We start from the raw sequence: 21,188 nt of genomic DNA on the forward strand, positions 1-21,188 counted from the left end.
AGTAAGAGTTTGAAATTTTAGGTTTCACTCTATTTTCTCCTATATTGATAGATGTATTTGGAACTCTAAATCCAACACGGTTTGTGCTAGCTTATTGAAACTTGACACAACAAAGTAGTTTCACCCTCTATCTCTAAGTTTTGTTTCCTCTTGATGTAGCCCTAAGCAGTGACTGGCGAGAAACACTTTCATGGGAAGAGGTTTCCAAGCTTCCAAAAATTACGAATCTCCAGAAATCTCAGCAAATATTTTTTCACCCAAACTGGATGATACTTTCAGGTAATGATCAGTACACTAAGGCGACGTGGTTCCCCAAATTTCGTTCTTCTATGTTGAAGCGTTCATTTCCAGTAACAGTTTGAATTTTTAGGTTTCACTCTGTTTTCTCCTATATTGATAGATGTATTTGGAACTCTAAATCCAACACGGTTTGTGCTAGCTTCTTGAAACTTGACACAACGAGGTAGTTTCACGTTCTATCTCTTTGTTTTGTTTCCTCTTGATGTAGCCTTAAGCAGTGACTGGTGAGAAACCCTTTCATGGGAAGAGGTTGCCAGGCTTCCAAAAATTACGAATCTCCAGAAATCTCAGCAAATATTTTTTCACACAAACTGGATGATACTTTCAGGTAATGATCAGTACACTAAGGCGACTTGGTTCCCCAAATTTCGTTCTTCTATGTTGCAGCGTTCATTTCCAGTAACAGTTTGAATTTTTAGGTTTCACTCTGTTTTCTCCTATATTGATAGATGTATTTGGAACTCTAAATCCAACACGGTTTGCGCTACCTTCTTGAAACTTGACACAACAAAGTGGTTTCACGTTCTATCTCTACGTTTTGTTTCCTCTTGATGTAGCCCTAAGCAGTGACTGGCGAGAAACCCTTTCTTGGGAAGGGGTTGCAAGCTTCCAAAAATTACGAAACTCCAGAAATCTCAGCAAATATTTTTTCACCCATACTGGATGATACTTTCAGGTAATGATCAGTACACTAAGGCGACTTGATTCCCCAAATTTCGTTATTCTATGTTGCAGCGTTCATTTCCAGTAAGAGTTTGAATTTTTAGGTTTCACTCAGTTTTCTCCTATATTGATAGATGTATTTGGAACTCTAAATCCAAGACGGTTTGTGCTAGCTTCTTGAAACTTGACACAACAAAGTAGTTTCACGTTCTATCTCTACGTTTTGTTTCCTCTTGATGTAGCCCTAAGCACTGACTGGCAAGAAACACTTTCATGGGAAGGGGTTGCCAAGCTTCCAAAAATTACGATTCTCCCGAAATCTCAGCAAATATTTTTTCACCCAAACTGGATGATACTTTCAGGTAATGATCAGTACACTAAGGCGACGTGGTTCCCCAAATTTCGTTCTTCTATGTTGAAGCGTTCATTTCCAGTAAGAGTTTGAAATTTTAGGTTTCACTCTATTTTCTCCTATATTGATAGATGTATTTGGAACTCTAAATCCAACACGGTTTGTGCTAGCTTCTTGAAACTTGACACAACAAAGTAGTTTCACCTTCTATCTCTAAGTTTTGTTTCCTCTTGATGTAGCCCTAAGCAGTGACTGGCGAGAAACACTTTCATGGGAAGGGGTTGCCAAGCTTCCAAAAATTACGAATCTGCAGGAATCTCAGCAAATATATTTTCACCAAAACTGGATGATACTTTCAGGTAATGATCAGTACACTAAAGCGACTTGGTTGCCCAAATTTTGTTCTTCTATGTTGCAGCGTTCATTTCCAGTAACAGTTTGAATTTTTAGGTTTCACTCTGTTTTCTCCTATATTGATAGATGTATTTGGAACTCTAAATCCAACACGGTTTGTGCTAGCTTCTTGAAACTTGACACAACAAAGTAGTTTCACGTTCTATCTCTACGTTTTTTTCCTCTTGATGTAGCCCTAAGCAGTGACTGGCGAAAAACACTTTCATGGGAAGGGGTTTCCAAGCTTCCAAAAATTACGAATCTCCAGAAATCTCAGCAAATATTTTTTTCACCCAAACTGGATGATACTTTCAAGTAATGATCAGTACACTAAGGCGACGTGGTTACCCAAATTTCCTTCTTCTATGTTGAAGCGTTCATTTCCAGTAACAGTTTGAATTTTTAGGTTTCACTCTGTTTTCTCCTATATTGATAGATGTATTTGGAACTCTAAATCCAACACGGTTTGTGCTAGCTTCTTGAAACTTGACACAACGAGGTAGTTTCACGTTCTATCTCTTTGTTTTGTTTCCTCTTGATGTAGCCTTAAGCAGTGACTGGTGAGAAACCCTTTCATGGGAAGAGGTTGCCAGGCTTCCAAAAATTACGAATCTCCCGAAATCTCAGCAAATATTTTTTCACCCAAACTGGATGATACTTTCAGGTAATGATCAGTACACTAAGGCGACTTGGTTCCCCAAATTTCGTTCTTCTATGTTGAAGCGTTCATTTCCAGTAACAGTTTGAATTTTTAGGTTTCACTCTGTTTTCTCCTATATTGATAAATGTATTTGGAACTCTAAATCCAACACGGTTTGCGCTAGCTTCTTGAAACTTGACACAACAAAGTAGTTTCACGTTCTATCTCTACGTTTTGTTTCCTCTTGATGTAGCCCTAAGCACTGACTGGCGAGAAACTCTTTCATGGGAATGGGTTGCCAAGCTTCCAAAAATTACAAATCTCCAGAAATCTCAGCAAATATTTTTTCACCCAAACTGGATGATACTTTCAGGTAATGATCAGTACACTAAGGCGACGTGGTTCCCCAAATTTCGTTCTTCTATGTTGAAGCGTTCATTTCCAGTAACAGTTTGAATTTTTAGGTTTCACTCTGTTTTCTCCTATATTGATAGATGTATTTGGAACTCTAAATCCAACACGGTTTGTGCTAGCTTCTTGAAACTTGGCACAACAAAGTAGTTTCACGTTCTATCTCTACGTTTTGTTTCCTCTTGATGTAGCCCTAAGCAGTGACTGGCGAGAAACACTTTCATGGAACGGGGTCGCAAAGCTTCCAAAAATTACGAATCTCCAGAAATCTCAGCAAATATTTTTTCACCCAAACTGGATGATACTTTCAGGTATTGATCAGTACACTAAGGCGACGTGGTTCCCCAAATTTCGTTCTTCTATGTTGAAGCGTTCATTTCCAGTAAGAGTTTGAATTTTTAGGTTTCACTCAGTTTTCTCCTATATTGATAGATGTATTTGGAACTCTAAATCCAAGACGGTTTGTGCTAGCTTCTTGAAACTTGACACAACAAAGTAGTTTCACGTTCTATCTCTACGTTTTGTTTCCTCTTGATGTAGCCCTAAGCACTGACTGGCAAGAAACACTTTCATGGGAAGGGGTTGCCAAGCTTCCAAAAATTACGATTCTCCCGAAATCTCAGCAAATATTTTTTCACCCAAACTGGATGATACTTTCAGGTAATGATCAGTACACTAAGGCGACGTGGTTCCCCAAATTTCGTTCTTCTATGTTGAAGCGTTCATTTCCAGTAAGAGTTTGAATTTTTAGGTTTCACTCTATTTTCTCCTATATTGATAGATGTATTTGGAACTCTAAATCCAACACGGTTTGTGCTAGGTTCTTGAAACTTGACACAACAAAGTAGTTTCACCCTCTATCTCTAAGTTTTGTTTCCTCTTGATGTAGCCCTAAGCAGTGACTGGCGAGAAACACTTTCATGGGAAGGGGTTGCCAAGCTTCCAAAAATTACGTATCTCCAGGAATCTCAGCAAATATATTTTCACCAAAACTGGATGATACTTTCAGGTAATGATCAGTACACTAAAGCGACTTGGTTGCCCAAATTTCGTTCTTCTATGTTGCAGCGTTCATTTCCAGTAACAGTTTGAATTTTTAGGTTTCACTCTGTTTTCTCCTATATTGATAGATGTATTTGGAACTCTAAATCCAACACGGTTTGTTCTAGCTTCTTGAAACTTGACACAACAAAGTAGTTTCACGTTCTATCTCTACGTTTTGTTTCCTCTTGATGTAGCCCTAAGCACTGACTGGCGAGAAACACTTTCATGGGAAGGGGTTGCCAAGCTTCCAAAAATTACGATTCTCCCGAAATCTCAGCAAATATTTTTTCACCCAAACTGGATGATACTTTCAGGTAATGATCAGTACACTAAGGCGACGTGGTTCCCCAAATTTCGTTCTTCTATGTTGAAGCGTTCATTTCCAGTAAGAGTTTGAAATTTTAGGTTTCACTCTATTTTCTCCTATATTGATAGATGTATTTGGAACTCTAAATCCAACACGGTTTGTGCTAGCTTCTTGAAACTTGACACAACAAAGTAGTTTCACCTTCTATCTCTAAGTTTTGTTTCCTCTTGATGTAGCCCTAAGCAGTGACTGGCGAGAAACACTTTCATGGGAAGGGGTTGCCAAGCTTCCAAAAATTACGAATCTGCAGGAATCTCAGCAAATATATTTTCACCAAAACTGGATGATACTTTCAGGTAATGATCAGTACACTAAAGCGACTTGGTTGCCCAAATTTCGTTCTTCTATGTTGCAGCGTTCATTTCCAGTAACAGTTTGAATTTTTAGGTTTCACTCTGTTTTCTCCTATATTGATAGATGTATTTGGAACTCTAAATCCAACACGGTTTGTGCTAGCTTCTTGAAACTTGACACAACAAAGTAGTTTCACGTTCTATCTCTACGTTTTTTTCCTCTTGATGTAGCCCTAAGCAGTGACTGGCGAAAAACACTTTCATGGGAAGGGGTTTCCAAGCTTCCAAAAATTACGAATCTCCAGAAATCTCAGCAAATATTTTTTCACCCAAACTGGATGATACTTTCAAGTAATGATCAGTACACTAAGGCGACGTGGTTACCCAAATTTCCTTCTTCTATGTTGAAGCGTTCATTTCCAGTAACAGTTTGAATTTTTAGGTTTCACTCTGTTTTCTCCTATATTGATAGATGTATTTGGAACTCTAAATCCAACACGGTTTGTGCTAGCTTCTTGAAACTTGACACAACGAGGTAGTTTCACGTTCTATCTCTTTGTTTTGTTTCCTCTTGATGTAGCCTTAAGCAGTGACTGGTGAGAAACCCTTTCATGGGAAGAGGTTGCCAGGCTTCCAAAAATTACGAATCTCCCGAAATCTCAGCAAATATTTTTTCACCCAAACTGGATGATACTTTCAGGTAATGATCAGTACACTAAGGCGACTTGGTTCCCCAAATTTCGTTCTTCTATGTTGAAGCGTTCATTTCCAGTAACAGTTTGAATTTTTAGGTTTCACTCTGTTTTCTCCTATATTGATAGATGTATTTGGAACTCTAAATCCAACACGGTTTGTTCTAGCTTCTTGAAACTTGACACAACAAAGTAGTTTCACGTTCTATCTCTACGTTTTGTTTCCTCTTGATGTAGCCCTAAGCACTGACTGGCGAGAAACACTTTCATGGGAATGGGTTGCCAAGCTTCCAAAAATTACAAATCTCCAGAAATCTCAGCAAATATTTTTTCACCCAAACTGGATGATACTTTCAGGTAATGATCAGTACACTAAGGCGACGTGGTTCCCCAAATTTCGTTCTTCTATGTTGAAGCGTTCATTTCCAGTAACAGTTTGAATTTTTAGGTTTCACTCTGTTTTCTCCTATATTGATAGATGTATTTGGAACTCTAAATCCAACACGGTTTGTGCTAGCTTCTTGAAACTTGGCACAACAAAGTAGTTTCACGTTCTATCTCTACGTTTTGTTTCCTCTTGATGTAGCCCTAAGCAGTGACTGGCGAGAAACACTTTCATGGAACGGGGTCGCAAAGCTTCCAAAAATTACGAATCTCCAGAAATCTCAGCAAATATTTTTTCACCCAAACTGGATGATACTTTCAGGTATTGATCAGTACACTAAGGCGACGTGGTTCCCCAAATTTCGTTCTTCTATGTTGAAGCGTTCATTTCCAGTAAGAGTTTGAATTTTTAGGTTTCACTCAGTTTTCTCCTATATTGATAGATGTATTTGGAACTCTAAATCCAAGACGGTTTGTGCTAGCTTCTTGAAACTTGACACAACAAAGTAGTTTCACGTTCTATCTCTACGTTTTGTTTCCTCTTGATGTAGCCCTAAGCACTGACTGGCAAGAAACACTTTCATGGGAAGGGGTTGCCAAGCTTCCAAAAATTACGATTCTCCCGAAATCTCAGCAAATATTTTTTCACCCAAACTGGATGATACTTTCAGGTAATGATCAGTACACTAAGGCGACGTGGTTCCCCAAATTTCGTTCTTCTATGTTGAAGCGTTCATTTCCAGTAAGAGTTTGAATTTTTAGGTTTCACTCTATTTTCTCCTATATTGATAGATGTATTTGGAACTCTAAATCCAACACGGTTTGTGCTAGGTTCTTGAAACTTGACACAACAAAGTAGTTTCACCCTCTATCTCTAAGTTTTGTTTCCTCTTGATGTAGCCCTAAGCAGTGACTGGCGAGAAACACTTTCATGGGAAGGGGTTGCCAAGCTTCCAAAAATTACGTATCTCCAGGAATCTCAGCAAATATATTTTCACCAAAACTGGATGATACTTTCAGGTAATGATCAGTACACTAAAGCGACTTGGTTGCCCAAATTTCGTTCTTCTATGTTGCAGCGTTCATTTCCAGTAACAGTTTGAATTTTTAGGTTTCACTCTGTTTTCTCCTATATTGATAGATGTATTTGGAACTCTAAATCCAACACGGTTTGTTCTAGCTTCTTGAAACTTGACACAACAAAGTAGTTTCACGTTCTATCTCTACGTTTTGTTTCCTCTTGATGTAGCCCTAAGCACTGACTGGCGAGAAACACTTTCATGGGAATGGGTTGCCAAGCTTCCAAAAATTACAAATCTCCAGAAATCTCAGCAAATATTTTTTCACCCAAACTGGATGATACTTTCAGGTAATGATCAGTACACTAAGGCGACGTGGTTCCCCAAATTTCGTTCTTCTATGTTGAAGCGTTCATTTCCAGTAACAGTTTGAATTTTTAGGTTTCACTCTGTTTTCTCCTATATTGATAGATGTATTTGGAACTCTAAATCCAACACGGTTTGTGCTATCTTCTTGAAACTTGGCACAACAAAGTAGTTTCACGTTCTATCTCTACGTTTTGTTTCCTCTTGATGTAGCCCTAAGCACTGACTGGCAAGAAACACTTTCATGGGAAGGGGTTGCCAAACTTCCAAAAATTACGATTCTCCAGAAATCTCAGCAAATATTTTTTCACCCAAACTGGATGATACTTTCAGGTAATGATCAGTACACTAAGGCGACGTGGTTCCCCAAATTTCGTTCTTCTATGTTGAAGTGTTCATTTCCAGTAAGAGTTTGAATTTTTAGGTTTCACTCTGTTTTCTCCTATATTGATAGATGTATTTGGAACTCTAAATCCAACACGGTTTGCGCTAGCTTCTTCAAAGTTGACACAAAAAAGTGGTTTCACGTTCTATCTCTACGTTTTGTTTCCTCTTGATGTAGCCCTAAGCAGTGACTGGCGAGAAACACTTTCTTGGGAAGGGGTTGCCAAGCTTCCAAAAATTACGAATCTCCAGAAATCTCAGCAAATATTTTTTCACCCAAACTGGATGATACTTTCAGGTAATGATCAGTACACTAAGGCGACGTGGTTCCCCAAATTTCGTTCTTCTATGTTGAAGCGTTCATTTCCAGTAAGAGTTTGAAATTTTAGGTTTCACTCTATTTTCTCCTATATTGATAGATGTATTTGGAACTCTAAATCCAACACGGTTTGTGCTAGCTTCTTGAAACTTGACACAACAAAGTAGTTTCACCCTCTATCTCTAAGTTTTGTTTCCTCTTGATGTAGCCCTAAGCAGTGACTGGCGAGAAACACTTTCATGGGAAGGGGTTGCCAAGCTTCCAAAAATTACGAATCTCCAGGAATCTCAGCAAATATATTTTCACCAAAACTGGATGATACTTTCAGGTAATGATCAGTACACTAAAGCGACTTGGTTGCCCAAATTTCGTTCTTCTATGTTGCAGCGTTCATTTCCAGTAACAGTTTGAATTTTTAGGTTTCACTCTGTTTTCTCCTACATTGATAGATGTATTTGGAACTCTAAATCCAACACGGTTTGTGCTAGCTTCTTGAAACTTGACACAACAAAGTAGTTTCACGTTCTATCTCTACGTTTTGTTTCCTCTTGATGTAGCCCTAAGCAGTGACTGGCGAGAAACACTTTCATGGGAAGGGGTTTCCAAGCTTCCAAAAATTACGAATCTCCCAAAATCTCAGCAAATATTTTTTCACCCAAACTGGATGATACTTTCAGGTAATGATCAGTACACTAAGGCGACGTGGTTCCCCAAATTTCGTTCTTCTATGTTGAAGCGTTCATTTCCAGTAACAGTTTGAATTTTTAGGTTTCACTCTGTTTTCTCCTATATTGATAGATGTATTTGGAACTCTAAATCCAACACGGTTTGTGCTAGCTTCTTGAAACTTGGCACAACAAAGTAGTTTCACGTTCTATCTCTACGTTTTGTGTCCTCTTGATGTAGCCCTAAGCAGTGACTGGCAAGAAACACTTTCATGGAACGGGGTCGCAAATCTTCCAAAAATTACGAATCTCCAGAAATCTCAGCAAATATTTTTTCACCCAAACTGGATGATACTTTCAGGTAATGATCAGTACACTAAGGCGACGTGGTTCCCCAAATTTCGTTCTTCTATGTTGAAGCGTTCATTTCCAGTAAGAGTTTCAATTTTTAGGTTTCACTCTGTTTTCTCCTATATTGATAGATGTATTTGGAACTCTAAATCCAACACGGTTTGCGCTACCTTCTTGAAACTTGACACAACAAAGTGGTTTCACGTTCTATCTCTACGTTTTGTTTCCTCTTGATGTAGCCCTAAGCAGTGACTGGCGAGAAACACTTTCTTGGGAAGGGGTTGCAAGCTTCCAAAAATTACGAATCTCCAGAAATCTCAGCAAATATTTTTTCACCCATACTGGATGATACTTTCAGGTAATGATCAGTACACTAAGGCGACTTGATTCCCCAAATTTCGTTATTCTATGTTGCAGCGTTCATTTCCAGTAAGAGTTTGAATTTTTAGGTTTCACTCAGTTTTCTCCTATATTGATAGATGTATTTGGAACTCTAAATCCAAGACCGTTTGTGCTAGCTTCTTGAAACTTGACACAACAAAGTAGTTTCACGTTCTTTCTCTACGTTTTGTTTTCTCTTGATGTAGCCCTAAGCACTGACTGGCAAGAAACACTTTCATGGGAAGGGGTTGCCAAGCTTCCAAAAATTACGATTCTCCCGAAATCTCAGCAAATATTTTTTCACCCAAACTGGATGATACTTTCAGGTAATGATCAGTACACTAAGGCGACGTGGTTCCCCAAATTTCGTTCTTCTATGTTGAAGCGTTCATTTCCAGTAAGAGTTTGAAATTTTAGGTTTCACTCTATTTTCTCCTATATTGATAGATGTATTTGGAACTCTAAATCCAACACGGTTTGTGCTAGCTTCTTGAAACTTGACACAACAAAGTAGTTTCACCTTCTATCTCTAAGTTTTGTTTCCTCTTGTTGTAGCCCTAAGCAGTGACTGGCGAGAAACACTTTCATGGGAAGGGGTTGCCAAGCTTCCAAAAATTACGAATCTGCAGAAATCTCAGCAAATATATTTTCACCAAAACTGGATGATACTTTCAGGTAATGATCAGTACACTAAAGCGACTTGGTTGCCCAAATTTCGTTCTTCTATGTTGCAGCGTTCATTTCCAGTAACAGTTTGAATTTTTAGGTTTCACTCTGTTTTCTCCTATATTGATAGATGTATTTGGAACTCTAAATCCAACACGGTTTGTGCTAGCTTCTTGAAACTTGACACAACAAAGTAGTTTCACGTTCTATCTCTACGTTTTTTTCCTCTTGATGTAGCCCTAAGCAGTGACTGGCGAGAAACACTTTCATGGGAAGGGGTTTCCAAGCTTCCAAAAATTACGAATCTCCAGAAATCTCAGCAAATATTTTTTCACCCAAACTGGATGATACTTTCAAGTAATGATCAGTACACTAAGGCGACGTGGTTACCCAAATTTCCTTCTTCTATGTTGAAGCGTTCATTTCCAGTAACAGTTTGAATTTTTAGGTTTCACTCTGTTTTCTCCTATATTGATAGATGTATTTGGAACTCTAAATCCAACACGGTTTGTGCTAGCTTCTTGAAACTTGACACAACGAGGTAGTTTCACGTTCTATCTCTTTGTTTTGTTTCCTCTTGATGTAGCCTTAAGCAGTGACTGGTGAGAAACCCTTTCATGGGAAGAGGTTGCCAGGCTTCCAAAAATTACGAATCTCCCGAAATCTCAGCAAATATTTTTTCACCCAAACTGGATGATACTTTCAGGTAATGATCAGTACACTAAGGCGACTTGGTTCCCCAAATTTCGTTCTTGTATGTTGCAGCGTTCATTTCCAGTAACAGTTTGAATTTTTAGGTTTCACTCTGTTTTCTCCTATATTGATAGATGTATTTGGAACTCTAAATCCAACACGGTTTGCGCTAGCTTCTTGAAACTTGACACAACAAAGTAGTTTCACGTTCTATCTCTACGTTTTGTTTCCTCTTGATGTAGCCCTAAGCAGTGACTGGCGAGAAACACTTTCATGGAAAGGAATTGCCAAGCTTCCAAAAATTACGAATCTCCCGAAATCTCAGCAAATATTTTTTCACCCAAACTGGATGATACTTTCTGGTATTGATTAGTACACTAAGGCGACGTGGTTCCCCAAATTTCGTTTTTCTATGTTGAAGCGTTCATTTCCAGTAACAGTTTGAATTTTTAGGTTTCACTCTGTTTTCTCCTATATTGATAGATGTATTTGGAACTCTAAATCCAACACGGTTTGTTCTAGCTTCTTGAAACTTGACACAACAAAGTAGTTTCACGTTCTATCTCTACGTTTTGTTTCCTCTTGATGTAGCCCTAAGCACTGACTGGCGAGAAACACTTTCATGGGAATGGGTTGCCAAGCTTCCAAAAATTACAAATCTCCAGAAATCTCAGCAAATATTTTTTCACCCAAACTGGATGATACTTTCAGGTAATGATCAGTACACTAAGGCGACGTGGTTGCCAAATTTCGTTCTTCTATGTTGAAGCGTTCATTTCCAGTAACAGTTTGAATTTTTAGGTTTCACTCTGTTTTCTCCTATATTGATAGATGTATTTGGAACTCTAAATCCAACACTGTTTGCGCTACCTTCTTGAAACTTGACACAACAAAGTGGTTTCACGTTCTATCTCTACGTTTTGTTTCCTCTTGATGTAGCCCTAAGCAGTGACTGGCGAGAAACCCTTTCTTGGGAAGGGGTTGCAAGCTTCCAAAAATTACGAAACTCCAGAAATCTCAGCAAATATTTTTTCACCCATACTGGATGATACTTTCAGGTAATGATCAGTACACTAAGGCGACTTGATTCCCCAAATTTCGATATTCTATGTTGCAGCGTTCATTTCCAGTAAGAGTTTGAATTTTTAGGTTTCACTCAGTTTTCTCCTATATTGATAGATGTATTTGGAACTCTAAATCCAAGACGGTTTGTGCTAGCTTCTTGAAACTTGACACAACAAAGTAGTTTCACCTTCTATCTCTAAGTTTTGTTTCCTCTTGATGTAGCCCTAAGCAGTGACTGGCGAGAAACACTTTCATGGGAAGGGGTTGCCAAGCTTCCAAAAATTACGAATCTGCAGGAATCTCAGCAAATATATTTTCACCAAAACTGGATGATACTTTCAGGTAATGATCAGTACACTAAAGCGACTTGGTTGCCCAAATTTCGTTCTTCTATGTTGCAGCGTTCATTTCCAGTAACAGTTTGAATTTTTAGGTTTCACTCTGTTTTCTCCTATATTGATAGATGTATTTGGAACTCTAAATCCAACACGGTTTGTGCTAGCTTCTTGAAACTTGACACAACGAGGTAGTTTCACGTTCTATCTCTTTGTTTTGTTTCCTCTTGATGTAGCCTTAAGCAGTGACTGGTGAGAAACCCTTTCATGGGAAGAGGTTGCCAGGCTTCCAAAAATTACGAATCTCCCGAAATCTCAGCAAATATTTTTTCACCCATACTGGATGATACTTTCAGGTAATGATCAGTACACTAAGGCGACTTGGTTCCCCAAATTTCGTTCTTCTATGTTGAAGCGTTCATTTCCAGTAACAGTTTGAATTTTTAGGTTTCACTCTGTTTTCTCCTATATTGATAGATGTATTTGGAACTCTAAATCCAACACGGTTTGTTCTAGCTTCTTGAAACTTGACACAACAAAGTAGTTTCACGTTCTATCTCTACGTTTTGTTTCCTCTTGATGTAGCCCTAAGCACTGACTGGCGAGAAACACTTTCATGGGAATGGGTTGCCAAGCTTCCAAAAATTACAAATCTCCAGAAATCTCAGCAAATATTTTTTCACCCAAACTGGATGATACTTTAAGGTAATGATCAGTACACTAAGGCGACGTGGTTCCCCAAATTTCGTTCTTCTATGTTGAAGCGTTCATTTCCAGTAACAGTTTGAATTTTTAGGTTTCACTCTGTTTTCTCCTATATTGATAGATGTATTTGGAACTCTAAATCCAACACGGTTTGTGCTAGCTTCTTGAAACTTGGCACAACAAAGTAGTTTCACGTTCTATCTCTACGTTTTGTTTCCTCTTGATGTAGCCCTAAGCAGTGACTGGCGAGAAACACTTTCATGGAACGGGGTCGCAAAGCTTCCAAAAATTACGAATCTCCAGAAATCTCAGCAAATATTTTTTCACCCAAACTGGATGATACTTTCAGGTAATGATCAGTACACTAAGGCGACGTGGTTCCCCAAATTTCGTTCTTCTATGTTGAAGCGTTCATTTCCAGTAAGAGTTTGAATTTTTAGGTTTCACTCAGTTTTCTCCTATATTGATAGATGTATTTGGAACTCTAAATCCAAGACGGTTTGTGCTAGCTTCTTGAAACTTGACACAACAAAGTAGTTTCACGTTCTATCTCTACGTTTTGTTTCCTCTTGATGTAGCCCTAAGCACTGACTGGCAAGAAACACTTTCATGGGAAGGGGTTGCCAAGCTTCCAAAAATTACGATTCTCCCGAAATCTCAGCAAATATTTTTTCACCCAAACTGGATGATACTTTCAGGTAATGATCAGTACACTAAGGCGACGTGGTTCCCCAAATTTCGTTCTTCTATGTTGAAGCGTTCATTTCCAGTAACAGTTTGAATTTTTAGGTTTCACTCAGTTTTCTCCTATATTGATAGATGTATTTGGAACTCTAAATCCAACACGGTTTGTGCTAGCTTCTTGAAACTTGGCACAACAAAGTAGTTTCACGTTCTATCTCTACGTTTTGTGTCCTCTTGATGTAGCCCTAAGCAGTGACTGGCAAGAAACACTTTCATGGAACGGGGTCGCAAATCTTCCAAAAATTACGAATCTCCAGAAATCTCAGCAAATATTTTTTCACCCAAACTGGATGATACTTTCAGGTAATGATCAGTACACTAAGGCGACGTGGTTCCCCAAATTTCGTTCTTCTATGTTGAAGCGTTCATTTCCAGTAAGAGTTTCAATTTTTAGGTTTCACTCTGTTTTCTCCTATATTGATAGATGTATTTGGAACTCTAAATCCAACACGGTTTGCGCTACCTTCTTGAAACTTGACACAACAAAGTGGTTTCACGTTCTATCTCTACGTTTTGTTTCCTCTTGATGTAGCCCTAAGCAGTGACTGGCGAGAAACACTTTCTTGGGAAGGGGTTGCAAGCTTCCAAAAAATACGAATCTCCAGAAATCTCAGCAAATATTTTTTCACCCATACTGGATGATACTTTCAGGTAATGATCAGTACACTAAGGCGACTTGATTCCCCAAATTTCGTTATTCTATGTTGCAGCGTTCATTTCCAGTAAGAGTTTGAATTTTTAGGTTTCACTCAGTTTTCTCCTATATTGATAGATGTATTTGGAACTCTAAATCCAAGACGGTTTGTGCTAGCTTCTTGAAACTTGACACAACAAAGTAGTTTCACGTTCTATCTCTACATTTTGTTTTCTCTTGATGTAGCCCTAAGCACTGAGTGGCAAGAAACACTTTCATGGGAAGGGGTTGCCAAGCTTCCAAAAATTACGATTCTCCCGAAATCTCAGCAAATATTTTTTCACCCAAACTGGATGATACTTTCAGGTAATGATCAGTACACTAAGGCGACGTGGTTCCCCAAATTTCGTTCTTCTATGTTGAAGCGTTCATTTCCAGTAAGAGTTTGAAATTTTAGGTTTCACTCTATTTTCTCCTATATTGATAGATGTATTTGGAACTCTAAATCCAACACGGTTTGTGCTAGCTTCTTGAAACTTGACACAACAAAGTAGTTTCACCTTCTATCTCTAAGTTTTGTTTCCTCTTGATGTAGCCCTAAGCAGTGACTGGCGAGAAACACTTTCATGGGAAGGGGTTGCCAAGCTTCCAAAAATTACGAATCTGCAGGAATCACAGCAAATATATTTTCACCAAAACTGGATGATACTTTCAGGTAATGATCAGTACACTAAAGCGACTTGGTTGCCCAAATTTCGTTCTTCTATGTTGCAGCGTTCATTTCCAGTAACAGTTTGAATTTTTAGGTTTCACTCTGTTTTCTCCTATATTGATAGATGTATTTGGAACTCTAAATCCAACACGGTTTGTGCTAGCTTCTTGAAACTTGACACAACAAAGTAGTTTCACGTTCTATCTCTACGTTTTTTTCCTCTTGATGTAGCCCTAAGCAGTGACTGGCGAGAAATACTTTATGGGAAGGGGTTTCCAAGCTTCCAAAAATTACGAATCTCCAGAAATCTCAGCAAATATTTTTTCACCCAAACTGGATGATACTTTCAAGTAATGATCAGTACACTAAGGCGACGTGGTTACCCAAATTTCCTTCTTCTATGTTGAAGCGTTCATTTCCAGTAACAGTTTGAATTTTTAGGTTTCACTCTGTTTTCTCCTATATTGATAGATGTATTTGGAACTCTAAATCCAACACGGTTTGTGCTAGCTTCTTGAAACTTCACACAACGAGGTAGTTTCACGTTCTATCTCTTTGTTTTGTTTCCTCTTGATGTAGCCTTAAGCAGTGACTGGTGAGAAACCCTTTCATGGGAAGAGGTTGCCAGGCTTCCAAAAATTACGAATCTCCCGAAATCTCAGCAAATATTTTTTCACCCAAACTGGATGATACTTTCAGGTAATGATCAGTACACTAAGGCGACTTGGTTCCCCAAATTTCGTTCTTCTATGTTGCAGCGTTCATTTCCAGTAACAGTTTGAATTTTTAGGTTTCACTCTGTTTTCTCCTATATTGATAGATGTATTTGGAACTCTAAATCCAACACGGTTTGCGCTAGCTTCTTGAAACTTGACACAACAAAGTAGTTTCACGTTCTATCTCTACGTTTTGTTTCCTCTTGATGTAGCCCTAAGCAGTGACTGGCGAGAAACACTTTCATGGAAAGGAATTGCCAAGCTTCCAAAAATTACGAATCTCCCGAAATCTCAGCAAATATTTTTTCACCCAAACTGGATGATACTTTCTGGTATTGATTAGTACACTAAGGCGACGTGGTTCCCCAAATTTCGTTTTTCTATGTTGAAGCGTTCATTTCCAGTAAGAGTTTGAATTTTTAGGTTTCACTCTGTTTTCTCCTATATTGATAGATGTATTTGGAACTCTAAATCCAACACGGTTTGTTCTAGCTTCTTGAAACTTGACACAACAAAGTAGTTTCACGTTCTATCTCTACGTTTTGTTTCCTCTTGATGTAGCCCTAAGCACTGACTGGCGAGAAACACTTTCATGGGAATGGGTTGCCAAGCTTCCAAAAATTACAAATCTCCAGAAATCTCAGCAAATATTTTTTCACCCAAACTGGATGATACTTTCAAGTAATGATCAGTACACTAAGGCGACGTGGTTACCCAAATTTCCTTCTTCTATGTTGAAGCGTTCATTTCCAGTAACAGTTTGAATTTTTAGGTTTCACTCTGTTTTCTCCTATATTGATAGATGTATTTGGAACTCTAAATCCAACACGGTTTGTGCTAGCTTCTTGAAACTTGACACAACGAGGTAGTTTCACGTTCTATCTCTTTGTTTTGTTTCCTCTTGATGTAGCCTTAAGCAGTGACTGGTGAGAAACCCTTTCATGGGAAGAGGTTGCCAGGCTTCCAAAAATTACGAATCTCCCGAAATCTCAGCAAATATTTTTTCACCCAAACTGGATGATACTTTCAGGTAATGATCAGTACACTAAGGCGACTTGGTTCCCCAAATTTCGTTCTTGTATGTTGCAGCGTTCATTTCCAGTAACAGTTTGAATTTTTAGGTTTCACTCTGTTTTCTCCTATATTGATAGATGTATTTGGAACTCTAAATCCAACACGGTTTGCGCTAGCTTCTTGAAACTTGACACAACAAAGTAGTTTCACGTTCTATCTCTACGTTTTGTTTCCTCTTGATGTAGCCCTAAGCAGTGACTGGCGAGAAACACTTTCATGGAAAGGAATTGCCAAGCTTCCAAAAATTACGAATCTCCCGAAATCTCAGCAAATATTTTTTCACCCAAACTGGATGATACTTTCTGGTATTGATTAGTACACTAAGGCGACGTGGTTCCCCAAATTTCGTTTTTCTATGTTGAAGCGTTCATTTCCAGTAACAGTTTGAATTTTTAGGTTTCACTCTGTTTTCTCCTATATTGATAGATGTATTTGGAACTCTAAATCCAACACGGTTTGTTCTAGCTTCTTGAAACTTGACACAACAAAGTAGTTTCACGTTCTATCTCTACGTTTTGTTTCCTCTTGATGTAGCCCTAAGCACTGACTGGCGAGAAACACTTTCATGGGAATGGGTTGCCAAGCTTCCAAAAATTACAAATCTCCAGAAATCTCAGCAAATATTTTTTCACCCAAACTGGATGATACTTTCAGGTAATGATCAGTACACTAAGGCGACGTGGTTGCCAAATTTCGTTCTTCTATGTTGAAGCGTTCATTTCCAGTAACAGTTTGAATTTTTAGGTTTCACTCTGTTTTCTCCTATATTGATAGATGTATTTGGAACTCTAAATCCAACACTGTTTGCGCTACCTTCTTGAAACTTGACACAACAAAGTGGTTTCACGTTCTATCTCTACGTTTTGTTTCCTCTTGATGTAGCCCTAAGCAGTGACTGGCGAGAAACCCTTTCTTGGGAAGGGGTTGCAAGCTTCCAAAAATTACGAAACTCCAGAAATCTCAGCAAATATTTTTTCACCCATACTGGATGATACTTTCAGGTAATGATCAGTACACTAAGGCGACTTGATTCCCCAAATTTCGATATTCTATGTTGCAGCGTTCATTTCCAGTAAGAGTTTGAATTTTTAGGTTTCACTCAGTTTTCTCCTATATTGATAGATGTATTTGGAACTCTAAATCCAAGACGGTTTGTGCTAGCTTCTTGAAACTTGACACAACAAAGTAGTTTCACCTTCTATCTCTAAGTTTTGTTTCCTCTTGATGTAGCCCTAAGCAGTGACTGGCGAGAAACACTTTCATGGGAAGGGGTTGCCAAGCTTCCAAAAATTACGAATCTGCAGGAATCTCAGCAAATATATTTTCACCAAAACTGGATGATACTTTCAGGTAATGATCAGTACACTAAAGCGACTTGGTTGCCCAAATTTCGTTCTTCTATGTTGCAGCGTTCATTTCCAGTAACAGTTTGAATTTTTAGGTTTCACTCTGTTTTCTCCTATATTGATAGATGTATTTGGAACTCTAAATCCAACACGGTTTGTGCTAGCTTCTTGAAACTTGACACAACGAGGTAGTTTCACGTTCTATCTCTTTGTTTTGTTTCCTCTTGATGTAGCCTTAAGCAGTGACTGGTGAGAAACCCTTTCATGGGAAGAGGTTGCCAGGCTTCCAAAAATTACGAATCTCCCGAAATCTCAGCAAATATTTTTTCACCCATACTGGATGATACTTTCAGGTAATGATCAGTACACTAAGGCGACTTGGTTCCCCAAATTTCGTTCTTCTATGTTGAAGCGTTCATTTCCAGTAACAGTTTGAATTTTTAGGTTTCACTCTGTTTTCTCCTATATTGATAGATGTATTTGGAACTCTAAATCCAACACGTTTTGTTCTAGCTTCTTGAAACTTGACACAACAAAGTAGTTTCACGTTCTATCTCTACGTTTTGTTTCCTCTTGATGTAGCCCTAAGCACTGACTGGCGAGAAACACTTTCATGGGAATGGGTTGCCAAGCTTCCAAAAATTACAAATCTCCAGAAATCTCAGCAAATATTTTTTCACCCAAACTGGATGATACTTTAAGGTAATGATCAGTACACTAAGGCAACGTGGTTCCCCAAATTTCGTTCTTCTATGTTGAAGCGTTCATTTCCAGTAACAGTTTGAATTTTTAGGTTTCACTCTGTTTTCTCCTATATTGATAGATGTATTTGGAACTCTAAATCCAACACGGTTTGTGCTAGCTTCTTGAAACTTGGCACAACAAAGTAGTTTCACGTTCTATCTCTACGTTTTGTTTCCTCTTGATGTAGCCCTAAGCAGTGACTGGCGAGAAACACTTTCATGGAACGGGGTCGCAAAGCTTCCAAAAATTACGAATCTCCAGAAATCTCAGCAAATATTTTTTCACCCAAACTGGATGATACTTTCAGGTAATGATCAGTACACTAAGGCGACGTGGTTCCCCAAATTTCGTTCTTCTATGTTGAAGCGTTCATTTCCAGTAAGAGTTTGAATTTTTAGGTTTCACTCAGTTTTCTCCTATATTGATAGATGTATTTGGAACTCTAAATCCAAGACGGTTTGTGCTAGCTTCTTGAAACTTGACACAACAAAGTAGTTTCACGTTCTATCTCTACGTTTTGTTTCCTCTTGATGTAGCCCTAAGCACTGACTGGCAAGAAACACTTTCATGGGAAGGGGTTGCCAAGCTTCCAAAAATTACGATTCTCCCGAAATCTCAGCAAATATTTTTTCACCCAAACTGGATGATACTTTCAGGTAATGATCAGTACACTAAGGCGACGTGGTTCCCCAAATTTCGTTCTTCTATGTTGAAGCGTTCATTTCCAGTAACAGTTTGAATTTTTAGGTTTCACTCAGTTTTCTCCTATATTGATAGATGTATTTGGAACTCTAAATCCAACACGGTTTGTGCTAGCTTCTTGAAACTTGGCACAACAAAGTAGTTTCACGTTCTATCTCTACGTTTTGTGTCCTCTTGATGTAGCCCTAAGCAGTGACTGGCAAGAAACACTTTCATGGAACGGGGTCGCAAATCTTCCAAAAATTACGAATCTCCAGAAATCTCAGCAAATATTTTTTCACCCAAACTGGATGATACTTTCAGGTAATGATCAGTACACTAAGGCGACGTGGTTCCCCAAATTTCGTTCTTCTATGTTGAAGCGTTCATTTCCAGTAAGAGTTTCAATTTTTAGGTTTCACTCTGTTTTCTCCTATATTGATAGATGTATTTGGAACTCTAAATCCAACACGGTTTGCGCTACCTTCTTGAAACTTGACACAACAAAGTGGTTTCACGTTCTATCTCTACGTTTTGTTTCCTCTTGATGTAGCCCTAAGCAGTGACTGGCGAGAAACACTTTCTTGGGAAGGGGTTGCAAGCTTCCAAAAAATACGAATCTCCAGAAATCTCAGCAAATATTTTTTCACCCATACTGGATGATACTTTCAGGTAATGATCAGTACACTAAGGCGACTTGATTCCCCAAATTTCGTTCTTCTATGTTGCAGCGTTCATTTCCAGTAAGAGTTTGAATTTTTGGTTTCACTCAGTTTTCTCCTATATTGATAGATGTATTTGGAACTCTAAATCCAAGACGGTTTGTGCTAGCTTCTTGAAACTTGACACAACAAAGTAGTTTCACGTTCTATCTCTACGTTTTGTTTTCTCTTGATGTAGCCCTAAGCACTGACTGGCAAGAAACACTTTCATGGGAAGGGGTTGCCAAGCTTCCAAAAATTACGATTCTCCCGAAATCTCAGCAAATATTTTTTCACCCAAACTGGATGATACTTTCAGGTAATGATCAGTACACTAAGGCGACGTGGTTCCCCAAATTTCGTTCTTCTATGTTGAAGCGTTCATTTCCAGTAAGAGTTTGAAATTTTAGGTTTCACTCTATTTTCTCCTATATTGATAGATGTATTTGGAACTCTAAATCCAACACGGTTTGTGCTAGCTTCTTGAAACTTGACACAACAAAGTAGTTTCACCTTCTATCTCTAAGTTTTGTTTCCTCTTGATGTAGCCCTAAGCAGTGACTGGCGAGAAACACTTTCATGGGAAGGGGTTGCCAAGCTTCCAAAAATTACGAATCTGCAGGAATCACAGCAAATATATTTTCACCAAAACTGGATGATACTTTCAGGTAATGATCAGTACACTAAAGCGACTTGGTTGCCCAAATTTCGTTCTTCTATGTTGCAGCGTTCATTTCCAGTAACAGTTTGAATTTTTAGGTTTCACTCTGTTTTCTCCTATATTGATAGATGTATTTGGAACTCTAAATCCAACACGGTTTGTGCTAGCTTCTTGAAACTTGACACAACAAAGTAGTTTCACGTTCTATCTCTACGTTTTTTTCCTCTTGATGTAGCCCTAAGCAGTGACTGGCGAGAAACACTTTATGGGAAGGGGTTTCCAAGCTTCCAAAAATTACGAATCTCCAGAAATCTCAGCAAATATTTTTTCACCCAAACTGGATGATACTTTCAAGTAATGATCAGTACACTAAGGCGACGTGGTTACCCAAATTTCCTTCTTCTATGTTGAAGCGTTCATTTCCAGTAACAGTTTGAATTTTTAGGTTTCACTCTGTTTTCTCCTATATTGATAGATGTATTTGGAACTCTAAATCCAACACGGTTTGTGCTAGCTTCTTGAAACTTCACACAACGAGGTAGTTTCACGTTCTATCTCTTTGTTTTGTTTCCTCTTGATGTAGCCTTAAGCAGTGACTGGTGAGAAACCCTTTCATGGGAAGAGGTTGCCAGGCTTCCAAAAATTACGAATCTCCCGAAATCTCAGCAAATATTTTTTCACCCAAAC

The sequence above is a fragment of the Spermophilus citellus genome, assembly GCF_964194105.1.
Source record: "Spermophilus citellus genome assembly, chromosome: 2".
In the NCBI taxonomy this organism is placed as follows: Eukaryota; Metazoa; Chordata; class Mammalia; order Rodentia; family Sciuridae; genus Spermophilus; species Spermophilus citellus.